Source organism: Mustela nigripes, chromosome 7 (assembly GCF_022355385.1).
Source record: "Mustela nigripes isolate SB6536 chromosome 7, MUSNIG.SB6536, whole genome shotgun sequence".
Lineage (NCBI taxonomy): Eukaryota > Metazoa > Chordata > Mammalia > Carnivora > Mustelidae > Mustela > Mustela nigripes.
The window spans coordinates 122,384,466-122,397,785 of record NC_081563.1 but is presented as its reverse complement, the minus strand read 5'-3'; the positions used below and the strand labels follow the sequence as shown (position 1 = coordinate 122,397,785).

Below are 13,320 nucleotides of genomic sequence, written 5' to 3'. Positions count from 1 at the left end.
ACTGTAATTTTTCATGGGTTACTTTGTTATCTTTGGTTACAATTTTGAAGTAAGAGCAAAGAACAGGGGCGCCTCAGTTGGTTAAGCATCTGTCTTCGGCTCAGGTCATGATCTTGGGATCCTGGGATCAAGCCCCACATCAGGCTCCCTTCTCAGTGGGGAGTCTGCTTCTCCCTCTCTTTTTTTTGCCCCTCCCCCGGCTCATTCTCTCTCTCAAATAAATAAAATCTTAAAAAAAAAAAAAAACCCAAAACTGGAAAGAACAGATTGTGTCCATGCCAAGTTACATTTATAACTTCAAAAACTGTATTCTCACAGACTTTAGCAAAAGAAAAATTTAGAGAAAAGACCTTTGGAATCTTTCTTCTCTCCCTGCCAGTCTTTAAATTCTAAGTAACCAACTATGAACACATTCTTTGACAAAGTAGTTAATATTTCATAATCATTTTTTGGGGGATATGAACTATATGGAAGAAAGTTTATGTTACCATTCTAATGAAGCCTATTAAACAACTTATTCTTGGGCACCTGGGTGGCTCAGTGGGTTAAAGCCGCTGCCTTCAGCTCAGGTCATGGTCTCAGGGTCCTGGGATCGAGTCCCACATCGGGCTCTCTGCTTGGCAGGGAGCCTGCTTCCCTCTCTCTCTCTCTCTCTCTCTCTCTGCCTGCCTCTCCATCTACTTGTGATCTCTCTCTGTCAAATAAATAAATAAAATCTTTAAAAAAAAAACAAAAACAATTTAATCTTGGGGCACCTGGGTGGCTCAGTGGGTTAAAGCCTCTGCCTTCCGCTCAGGTCATGATCCCAGGGTCCTGGGAGCAAGCCCCGCATCAGGCTTATCAGTGAACATACAAGATTCCTGTGTATAAATTCCTCTACTGGGAACTGAAAATTAATTATAAATGAGGGAAATAAAAATCCTTGAGTTCTTGCCTTTTCTGTAGGCAAAAGTAAGCAGTAAGACCCTGAGTAATTGACACTTTTTCTCTGGGATATGAATATTGGGCTCTCCATGACAAGTATAAACTTCATATTTGTGAATTACTCCAGGGCGTTGGTAGATTACCATAGAGATACAACTAAAGAAAATTACTGCATTACTTTATCAGGGACATTTTAAGACAAGTTAAAATTACGTCATAGAGCAGAAAGATAGTCCATGTTCATGGATTGGAAGACTTAATAGTATAAAATTGGCGGTACTACCCAAAGTGATCTACAGATTCAGTGCAATCTCTACCAAAATCCTGATAGCCTTTTTTGCAGAAATGGAGAAGTTAGTCCTAAAATTCAGATGGAATTGCAAGGGACTCTGAATAGTCAAAATAGTCTTAAAAAAGAAAGATGATGGAGGCATAAAACTTTAAATGTTAAATTTTTAAAAAGCTACAGTAATCAAAATGGGGGGTGCTGGCATAAGGATACACCTATCGATTAATGGCATTGAACTATAAATGAACCCATACATCTATCATCAATTGCATTTGATGCAATTTGATGCAACTAAGACCATTCAATGGGGAAAAGGACAATCTCTTCAACTAATAGTGCTGGGACACTTAGACATCGACATGCTAAATAACGAAGTTGGATCCCAACCTCACACTATATACTACAAGTAACTGAAAATGGATCAAAGACCCAATTGTAACAGTCAAAACTCTTAGAAGAAGACATAAGGGTAAATCTTCATGACTTTAGATTTGGAAATGGATTCTTAGAAAGGCACCAAAAGCACAAGCAGTGAAAGAAAAAGAAATAGCTGAATTGGACTCCATCAAAATTTAAAACTTTTGTGCATCAGAGGACACTATTAAGAAAGTGGCAAGAAAATCTAGAGAATTGGAGAGGACATTTGCAAATCCAATGAGGGCCCAAGTATTTTTAATATATTAAAAACTCTTACAATTCAGCAATAAAAAATAACCCAATTAAAATATGGACAAAGACTTGATTGGACAGTTCTCCAAAGAAGATAGAAAAATGGCCAACATACCTATGAAAAGATGTTCAACATCATTGGACAGTAGAGAAATGCAAATAAAAAACTACAGTGTGGTACCACTCTATGCCTACAAGGATGGCTGTGATAAACAGAAAATAAGTGTTGGTGAGGGTGTGGAAAAATTGGAACCCTCACGCTTTGTTGGTAAGAAGGGAAAATGATGTAGTCACTATGAAAAACAGTTTGGCAATTCTTCAGAAAGTTCAACATAGAATTACTATATGACCCAGCAATTCTGCTTCAAGGTATATACACCAAGTAGTTGAAGATCTATATTCAAACAAATACTTGTATACAAATGTTCATAGTTGCATTATCCACAGTAGGGAAAGGCGAAAACAACCCAAATGTCCATCACTGGATGAATGAACAAAATGTGATATATCCATACAATGGGATATTTTCCAGTCTTAAAAAGGAATGAAGTACTGATTATGCTACAATACAGAAGAACCTCAAAATATCATGCTAGGGACACCTGGGTTGCTCAGTTGGTTAAGTATCTGCCTTTGGCTTAGGTCACGATCCCAGAGTCCAGGGATCGAGTCTCCTGTTGGGCTCCCTGCTTGGCAGGGAGCCTGCTTCTCCCTCTGCCTTTGCTGCTCCCCCTGCTTGTACTCTTTCTGTCTTTCTCCCTCTCTCTTTCTCTTTCTCTGACAAATAAAATCTTAAAAAAAATTTTTTTTTAAATCGTGCTAAGTAAAAGACGGATATAAAAGGTCACCTTTCATGTGATTTACGTTTTTCTAAATACCCAGAATTGGTAAATCCATAGGGACATAAAGCATAGTAGTGGTTGCTGGGGCTGGAGCAGGGGGGTGGCAGTGGCTACTTAATGAGTACGAGGTTTCATTTTGGGGTCACTGAAATGTTTTGGAACTAGGTAGAGGTGATAGTTGCTCAATATTGTGAATATACTAAATGCCAGTGAATTGCTCACTTTAAAATCGTTGATTTTATGTTATGTGAATTTTTTTTAAATGACGTCATATCATTTTTATGATCTCATAAATAACGGTGGCTTTGCTGTCATAGTTACCTGGTGACTGTTGGAATCCACGTGCTTTACGGCGTTTGTCCACTGGCGAAGTTCTTTCCAGCTGTGGGCAGGAAAACTGGAAGATGGATGATCCCACGTGGGTTTCCTTCTAAAATAACAATTAAGAAATACAGTTTTGCTTTTCCATTTTTATTTGTGGAAGCTGGTTAAACTCCTAGAATGGGCCCTGGGTGGTTTTAAAATGTGATATGGACTAATGTTAGTTAGTTTCTTCATTTAACTTGAAAAATTGTGTTTAAAATAACTATATTATTTTGGATATGGAACAGCTTTTGGTTTTATGAAGATTAAGAGCAATTTTAAAAGAGGAGTGCCTGGGCAGCTCAGTCAGTTGTCTCCTTTCAGCTTGGGTCATGATCCCGGGGTCCTGAGCTCTGCTCTGGCTCCCTGCTCGGGGGTGGGGGGGGTTGCTTCTCCGTCTCCCTTTGGTCCTCTCCTCTGCTCCTATGCTTGCTTAATTTCTCTTCCCTCTCAAATGAATAATAATAAAAAAAAGAATCTAAGCTATATACATGCAATTGCAATAAGATTTTTCTAGTGGTTTGCCACACTGCACTGCTAGAGATTTTTGTGACAATTTCTGAAACCATAAACGATCACATAATGCTTTATTGTCAGTGGAATTGGTGTCAGGCATAAGAAAGTTCTGTTTTCAGATCAGGTAGAGCTTGTGCAAAAACTGAAAATCTGAGTTTCTTATTTTGTAACTTCTTTGTTTTTGGAATGAAGGAATTTAGGTTAGATTTTGGCAAAATATCTGGCATTGAGAAGAGTTCTCAGAAACGTAGAAGTGCTTTGTCAATGATCGTGATGTTTTCCTTTATAATGAAATTGGTGTTTCTGTCCCATGGTTCTGCTTCTGCCCCTGTGTGATGGTTGTGGATAGTTTCTCCAGCAGATGTATTTATGTTCATTGTCTTGCACACTCCCACCTGATTCCTTATAAGATCCAGAGTGCACCGTCCAGCTAAGAGTTTGTAGACATGAAGCAAACAAAGCGAAGTGATTTGTAGTGGACTGAATCCATGGCTTTTGGCATCATTAGCATCGTGTCCCACTCAATTGAACTAGAGTGTGAGAGAATAAATGCTTTGGCTGAGCCAGTTCTTTGCAATTTCAAAGGAAGAAGGGATCTGGTAAGCATAGCAAAGTACCTGGAATAAATATCATATGCTGAAGGTGTGGGTAAATGTGAGTGTTTGGCTTATAATAATTATTGCTTTTGACTTCCACAAAATTAGGAAGATCTCCTTTTTGTTATGTTCACTGGATAATGCTTAATATTTTTTTAAAAAAGATTTATTTATTTATTTGAGGGAGAGGACGATCTCCTTTTTGTTATGTTCACTGGATAATGCTTAATATATTTTTTAAAAGATTTTATTTATTTATCAGAGAGAGAGAGGGAAGAGAGCGAGCACAGGCAGACAGAACAGCAGGCAGAGGCAGAGGGAGAAGCAGGCTCCCTGCTGAGCAAGGAGCCCGATGTGGGACTCGATCCCAGGACTCTGGGATCATGACCTGAGCCCAAGGCAGTTGCTTAACCAACTGAGCCACCCAGGTGCTGTGGATAATGTTTTAAAATAAAAGATCAGTTTTTAAGTTGTGTAGAATTCAAAGTTCAGTTTTTCAGTCAATTATTAATTAGGAAAATTCTCCCACAAGAGTGAATTTTACTGGACATGGTGCTGTCCTCCCATGACAGCAGTAGAAGAAAGTGAGGTATGCTGAGGACACTGCCGCTTACTGTGGGTTTCTGTTTGCCCAGGGACCCCGCCTTTGAACAGCAGCCTAGTGCATTTCCTTGCACAATTTACTTAACTTTTCCGTGCCTTAGTTTCCTCACCTTGGGGATTAGAATAATGGAATCTATTGCATATGAATGTTATAAAGAATGAATAAGTTAATGTAGTCAGAGCTCTTAGACCTAGAAGCTTGAGATGTGAACGTTAAAGATGGAAGAATATTGGCAAAGGATGAATGGGAGCTGCTTTGGTGAGGGCCGACTTGTTTACATGCACAGACGCTTCTAGTTCTGACCCTGTCTTGTGTGCCAGCGGACTGTTCTATTCGAAGTTCTGAGAGCCTCTGGTACACTCACTTTAGGGCTACCTTCCTGCTAATGGGCATCTCAACCAAAGAGAATGCTTTGAGGAAAAAAACGAAGTAACTCAAAAGCAGTGGTTTTTCAACTGTTTTCCAAGAAATTTTAACATTGCATGCAGCGTCTCTCGTGGTTTGTTGAAAACACATAGTCTTTGTCTCATGCATTCGCCGAGAGTTACTGTTTACCCATCGTTGACGCTGGGAAGAGTGGGACGACATCAGGGTAAGAGTCAGAGACCAAGATAGGGATAACATGGTTCCTTGGCCTGGAACTCACAGTCCAGACCATTTTTGTACCGCTAGAATCCATGCCCAGAAAGCCCCAGGGCTTTGAATGGAAGAATATCAGAAAACAACCCATTTTTAATGGTGTGCTTTCTTGGAGTTGTAAGGCCACACAGAGGTTAGTTTTCTCATCTCTGTTACGCCATCTCATATGCAGCAAGACAGAGGGACAGGGAAACTCACTGGCGTAAAGAGTGTTAAAATTACTCATTTTACGAATCATCTTGTTCTGATGTATTATCAGAGAGAATTGAGTTTGTCTTACTTCCACTCATTATTTTTTCAGTTTCTACTAGCATTTTTATAGTTTCAAATTGCTAGTTTGTATTTGTGAGTCCCTTTTTACTCTCCTTCCTCCCGCCCCCAGCCTTGGCTTTCCTGTTTGTGTGTAGTTGTGGTGGAAATGAATTAGGAAAGGAGATTGGCGAGCGAGGATCGCTTCACTTCCCAGAGGTGCTTTATCTCTTCTCATAAAGTAACGGTTTGCTGCTTCTTTCTCAGGACTGAACTGCAGCTACCGAAGCAACAAGTGGACCTTTCAAGATGCATACAGGGCTGCGAGAAATGAAGGGAGACGCTGGAGAGACCAATGAAGGGAGGAAGAAGCATGTTTCCTGGGTAAATAGTATGCTTCTGGATTTTAACAAGTTTCTTGCCATATCGGTTACCAGACTTTGCAGCACCTAAGTCTCCGGAGCTATATTCAGTCTTTGCATTGTTGTTAAACATCCTTCATCTTCTCCTCCCTCCATTTTCATTGCTGAGCTCTTTGGTCAAATGATTCTTCTTTTTATTGATGAATCCAAAAATCTGCATTGAATATACAATTTAGGTGATTTGTTAGATCACTTGATAGGAACTTCTTATATTTTAGGCTGACTGTTGGCTATACAAAAGTTGAGTTGTGTGTTGTGTCTTTGTAATGTGCAGGTTTAGTCTGAGGCCAGCTTTTAGTCTTGGTGCGAGACTTAGACTTCCATTTCATTAAATGACTGACTTGAAAAACTAGAACACTACTTTGAATACCAGTTATCCAAGCCACACACTCAGGCTGCCCTCTGGAATAGGAAGCATGTTTCAATGCTAATGTAATAACTAAAGACAAAGCAGACAGGCAAATAACCAGTGTAAGTAGACCTGGCCTTCACTCGCTGAAGTACATGTGCCCTACTTAAGGTTTTTTGGGGTCATTGATTTATTTGAGTTGTGAACTCAGTACACTGAGTTCAGAAAATACATTTTGTTATTAAGACACTCAGCTTGTGGGGCACCTGGATCACTCAGTGGGTTAAGGCCTCTGCCTTCAGCTCAGGTCATAATCTCAGGGTCCTGGGATTGAGCCCCGCATCGGACTCTCTGCTTGGCGGGAAGCCTGCTTCCTCCTCTCTCTCTCTGCCTGCCTCTCTGCCTACTTGTGATCTCTGTCTGTCAAATAAAAAAAAAAAAAAAAAAAAAAAGACACTCAGCTTGTGCTCAGACTTTGGGGTTTTGTGGTTGTTGCTGCTATCGTTAAAGCTTTTTAAGTAAAGGAAATCTATTGCATTATTTTTCATATAAAGTTAAGAGCTTTTCTTCAATGTGCTAGCTAGAAATTTTTGGAAAGAGAAGGGGAAGAAATGGAGTCAGAGCCGTTGATGGTGCATCTTGCTGGAAGTTCTGTGCACGTCATCCTGACTTAGACAACTCCGTGGCAGCAACCACTCCTCCACAAGTCTTGGGCCACGCAGTCCGCGGATATGTTTCTACTGTTATAGCTTCTGGAACTTCCTACCTTATGGTGAATTTACTCAGGGCTACTGTTAGATATATACACCTTCCAGCATGCTCATTCTCTAACTTTGAGTTGTAGACTGAATAAAAATCATTGAGTGGCCTTGTATCTGAGTCCTCTAAACTAGAAGTGGCGTAAAACAAGCTTATTCACAAGTGAACTTTATGCACATTTTCTGGTGCTCACCTTCACGCCAGCTGTTCTCATCATACTGGTGGCCTTGCTCTCCCAGTCAGTCCAGAAATGCTCCTGCCCCAAATTTTCTCTTCTCGGGGACACCTGGGTACCTCAGTCAGTTAAGTGTCTGACTTTTGATTTCAGCTCAGCTCATGATCTCGGGGCTGTGGGATCAGGCCCCGCATTGGGCTCCGTGTGGAGTCTGCCTGACATTCTCTCTCTCCCTCTCCTTCTGCCTCTCCCTGCTCTTTGCACTTGCTCTCTCTCTAAAACAAATAAATAAAATCTTTAAGAAAATCTTTTCTGGGGCACCTGGGTGGCTCATTCAGTTAAATATCTGGTCATGATCTCAGGGTCCTGGGATCGAGTCCTGCATGGGCTCTCTGTGCAGCCGGGGGTCTGCTTCTCCTTCACCTGCTCCCCCTGCTCATGCTTGCGCACTCTCTCCCTCTCTTTTTCTCTCTGCCAAATAAATAAATAAAATCTTTAAAAAAAAATCTTTTCCTCTCAGATAGCTGTGTGGCTCCTGCCCTCTTTCACCTTTAGGTTTCTGCTGAGGGGACAAAGTTGATAGGAAGGGCAAAGCCAAATTGGAATCACCAGAATTCTCTGTTAGTCTCTGCCCTTACTACCTGGTAACACTGAGCCTTCTTGTCTCGCTCCAGCTGAGCTCATCGGTCCCACTCCTCCTACCTATCAAGTACGAAGTTTTCTTTATTCTACACATCATGCTTTTTCTAGTTCACCTTTAAGATCTTTTAAAATTGGCCTTTCACTTTTAAAGGCACATACATTTGACTCAGCAATTGCATTTCTAGGAATTTTATTTTTTTAAGATTTTATTTATTTGACAGAGAGATAACAAGTAGAGAGGCAGGCAGAGAGAGAGAGAGGGAAGCAGGCTCCCTGCTGAGCAGAAAGCCCAATGCGGGACTTGATTCCAGGACCCTGGGATCATGACCCAAGCCGAAGGCAGCGGCTTAACCCACTGAGCCATCCAGGCGCCCCATCATTTCTAGGAATTTATCTCACATCTAACCTCATACAGTTATGCAGGTAACGCTGTTCCGCCTCAGCCTCTCTTGAATCCCCATACATGCTTCCTGTCCTCCATAGCCCTTGAGCAGAGACTAATACCTCTTGCTGCCATCATTTCATTGTGGCCAGGGGTCATGTCCCCTTCCAATAAAACTTAGGCAACTGCCCGCTTCTTTGCCTAAATTGCAGTGTATTGGATACATTTGCACAATAGCTAATTATACCCCCTTGCAGGTTTCTTCTTTTGAACTCCTGTTCCCTTACACAGTCTTTGTCTTCCCATTCACGAATATCTCAAACGGTTACACTTTCTGCATTGTATTTTTTAGATATTTAGATAACTAGACATATACGCATGAGTCGGTGGTCACTCTACTTGGCTGCACACTAGAATCATCTCAGAAGCTTTATAAAATACTAATGCCTGGTCACACCCCCAGGGATTCTGAGACAGTTTGTCTAGGGTGAGGCACAGCATCAGAATTTTATTTGTTTTTTATTTTTTAAATAATTTTTTTAAAATTCCAGTATAATTAACTTGCAGTGTTATATTAGTTTCAGGTGTGCGCTACAGTGATTCAGCATTTCCGTACGTTACTCATTGACGATCATGATAAGTGCTCTTAATGCCCCTCACCCATTTCTCCCATGCTCCTCCCCGCCTCCCCTCTGGTAACCATCTGTTCTTTATAGTTAAGAGTCTGTTTTGTCTCTCTTTTTCTTTGTCTATTTGTTTTGTTTCTTAAATAGCAGATATGGGTGAAATCATATGGTATTGACCTTTCTCTAACCTATTTCACTTAGCATCATACCCCCTTGATCTGTCCATATTGTTGCAAATGGAACCCCTAGAATTTTATATTTTAAATAGAAAATCCATTTATCTAAGTGTTTTTTTTTTTTTTTTTAAGTTGGCACTATGCACTATGTGGAGCCCAACATGGGGCTTGAACCCATGACCCTGATATCAAGGGTCAGATGCTTAACTGACTGAGCCACCCAGGTGCCCATCCAAATTTAATAAACACAAGCTACCTCCCCTACAATTTTATTGCCTTTCTTTATTTTCAGTTGTTCCAACTTCATGCATTTCTTTTTTTAAAAAAATTAAATTTACCATAGTATCACTTTTAGTCTCTTCACAGAAACTTGTAATAGAAACATAAAACTTTTAAAGAGGAAGAGGCAGTGAAAAATCAGTTTCCTACTCCTGTTCCACAGGCAGGCACTTACCTCTCCTAAAGCAGCAACTCCTATCTGTTTCTTGAGGTTCCTTCCAAAGTATTCGGTTTTTGCTTTCAAAATAACTAACTCCTAGACAAACCATAAGTGACTCTTAATCTCACAAAACAAACTGAGGGTTGCTGGGGGGAGGGAGTTGGGAGAAGGGGGGTGGGGTTATGGACACTGGGGAGGGTATGTGCTTTGGTGAGTGCTGTGAAGTGTGTAAACCTGGTGATTCACAGACCTGTACCCCTGGGGATAAAAATATATGTTTATAAAAAATAAAAAATAAAAAAATTTTTAAAAATTCAAAAAAAAAAGAAAAAAAATAACTAACTCCTTTCTTTAAAAAAAAAGTTTCTCTTGGTTTTCTGGGTTGTTTCTCAATGTTACTAGTTGTGCTTAGTTTTTACTTTTGTTTCTTGACAAAACTCAAAGCAATGTTTGTCTTCTGTTCTTTTCATTATCCATAGATTCTTTATGTGGTGATTTTGTAACAATTTCTAACTTCTTCATTGTCATTTCAGAGCTTATTTCTCCCAAGCAAAATATTGTTGGATTTTGTCTTCTGTTCAACCGATCTTGAAGACTCTATGACTTACAGCTAAATTCATCCTCTTTAATTCATGGTCGCTGTTGTATTTGTTCTATTTTCTGTATGTAACTTGTTTCTTGATTTTTATACTTTTTAGTTGTCTCTTTTCTGTTACATCTTCAGTTTTGGGGAAATGCTTTTCTTTCCTTTCAACTTTTGAACAAATTTTAAAGGTGAACAATCTTTCGAGTTTTCTTAGTGCCAGGAATAACATTTGTTTCTATATTTATTTACTATGATCAAAGCAAAAGCAGGAACTTTCCTTTCCTTCCATATAAGGAAACTCAGTTTCTCCCTGTTTTGGCATCCCCTCTCCCTATTCCTTATCTACCCCCTTGTTTTTTTCTTGCACACTTTGCATTTGTTCTGTGAGGTGTACTCATTCTTCTGGACTTCAGCCTGGTACTCAGAAGTATTTTTGCTCTTCCTGCATTCATTTAGTTAATGACCACCGAGGCGTCACTCTGAGCTGGGTGGATGCTGAGGTAGGTGCAGGAGCTACGAAGATAAAGGTGGTCCTGACCCTGCCATCAGGGTCCCCATTCTGGTTGAGGAGGTAGCACGCACGCAGACTAACAATGGCAAAAGGTGTGATGTGTCAGGTGTCCTGGAGACACAGAGGGAGGGAGGGAGGGAGACATGAATGGAGGGAGTCATGTTTGGTGAATCAGCAAAGGCATGCTGGGAGGTGCTGCTACTGTACCAGGAGATCTTCGTGAGGTAGAGGATAAAGCAAAAGGGCTAGGGCCTGAAGGTGCCCACATTTGTTGCCCAAGTTCATCAAAGCCTGGCTGGAGATGAGACTGATAAAAGGAATGTCGGGCCACATTGTGAAGCACCTCAAATGTTTGACCAACAGGTTTCCATATGGGTCCTGTGGGCTGTGTCCCAGAGGCTTTAAAGCAGGGGAGTGCCATGCTCAGGTATGTGTTCAGGAAGATAACAGGCTGTGATGTGGAGCACGGACAGCAGGAAGTCAGTGAAGCTGCTCTGGCAGCCGTCCAGGTAAGCAGTGGCGGGAACTCGAGCAAGGTGGTAGCAGAGGTGATGGAGAAGAGAACATGACGTGTTTTGAAGCAGTGTCTAAAAATGCTAGTGTTTCGCTCAGGTGAGACTGGAAATGAGAGGCTGACTGAGAGTGGTTTTTTGGTTTGTTTTAGGGAAGGTGATAGCAGATGGTGAAAATATTGACCAACTTATGGGGCGGGGCAAAAGGTGCTGAGGGGATTGCAGAAACTCATTTGGAAAGAGACAAAAAAGAGTCTGTTTTGGGATTTGTTGAATTCAAGAACCCATGAAGAGATCTAGGGAAACATATCTAAGGGTAGTTGAAAAAATGGGTAAGAAAGTCAGGGATAGGCTGTGAGGGCTGGAGATAAAGTGTTAGGACATGCTTGCTCCAAGGATGTCAGAGTCATGAAGTCATGAGAATAGACATAAACCCACAGGTAGAACATGTAAACAAAAAGTAAAAGGGCTTAACATGGTCTCTGGGCAAAGACCGGTTCTTTAGGTGCAGGAAACTGAGACGTACTAAGCACTGTACTACACGTCCCACACAGGGTGGCAAGAGCTTTTTCAGGTGACTTACTTTATCTATTCTCTATAGCTCGTATAAGGAAATTATTGCTACTCTACTTGGCCAGAAAACTAAGACTCCATGGCATCATTACTAAGCTAGTAAATGGGATTGCAGACAGACCAGAATGCCAAATTTATGCTAGAGGAAGAGGTCGAGGAGAAGTAGAAAAGAGCCATGCGGAAGAGATGATTTTCCACAAAGGCAGTGGCCAGCAATGGCCACCCAGAGGTCCAGCAGGATAAGAAGAAGCCAAGCCACTGGTTTTCTCAATTAGAGAACTGGTAGCAATGTGAGCCGGCCCAGTTCCCACAGAGTTCCTAAGTCAGCTCACACTGGAGTCAGGAGGGGCTGAGGAGATGCAGGTGGCTGTTGACTATAGTTTTTGGAGATGGCTCAGTGGCACAGGATTGACAGGACTCCTGGTCTGCAGGGTGGCGTCATTTTGTTTGTCTACAGGTGAAAGCTTGAAATATTTTGATTTGCTCATCTATTTTTCCCCCCCTTTGAGGTGTTACATCTTACATCGCCTTGTTTCTGGGCTTCTGCTAAAAAAAAAAAAAAAAAAAAAATCAAGACTCTGCTAGATTCTCTGTCATATAATCTGCTTGTTCAGCTTGTCTTCTTAGAGTTCTTTTTTCCTCTTTCCTTCAGAACATTGCTCTCAGATATTTCCAGGCTGTGTCTTAGTGGCCCTCTTTGATCACTAATTATGTGAGATCCTGGGAATTCCTCCTTGTTTCTTCTCTGAGGTCTCTCCAGTCTGGAGTGGCTTCCTCCTGTCATTTGAATCTTTTGTTCAATTCAGCTTTGTCCCGAACTCTAATTCATGGCCTGTGCCTGCCTTCTGGGTGATAATTTGTTCTTGTACTCTTTGACGACAGGAGCACCTAGTGCGAAGAGCATGGGCTCCGGAACTAGGCTCTACCAGCTACTAGCCAGCTTGCCCTTGGGAGTTACTTAGCCTTTTTGTGCCTTGGTTTCTTCCCCCATAACTGGAGGCAATAGTAATACCTTCTGCCAAGGGTTGTGAGGAGGAGTAAATGAGCTAGAGCGTCTGAAGTGCTCAGATGAACAGTGTCGGCAGCAGGCTGTGTGCTCTCTGCTGGTTAGCTGCTCTCATTCCTGCTGCTGCTGTTGTCCTTGGGGAAGACAGGACAAATGACCTTTTCCTGATTGTCATTTGGACCACACAAATAAGTGATAAATTTATACACTATTGGAGCCTTACTTGAAAAACTAGAAAGAGGTAAATTCTGGGAGCTAGGTAGCGTCTCCCCAAGTTTTTAAGGAATTCAGCAATAAACAACTTTAACCTTGGTCCAGATGTGGCATCTGGAGTTGCAGATGTCCACTGTGTGACCTCACACTCCCCATGGCAGTGTTGGATTGCTCTCACTTAAATACAGGCTATAAAATTTTTATTTCTATCTTACTGAAGAGTTCTTCCAAAAATATTGTTATTTAATTTTGCTTACC

At 41.2% G+C, this 13,320-nt stretch overlaps 1 protein-coding gene across 2 annotated transcripts in view; it reads left to right on the top strand.

Moving 5' to 3' along the window:
* Positions 1 to 13,320, top strand: part of ZHX3 (zinc fingers and homeoboxes 3) — a 105,930-nt gene that overhangs the window by 35,631 nt on the left and 56,979 nt on the right. For both annotated transcript variants that reach the window (XM_059407005.1, XM_059407004.1), the window contains exon 2: positions 5,959 to 6,075. The gene's annotated coding sequence lies outside the window, so the exon portion shown is untranslated. The remainder of the gene's footprint in view (positions 1 to 5,958; positions 6,076 to 13,320) is intronic.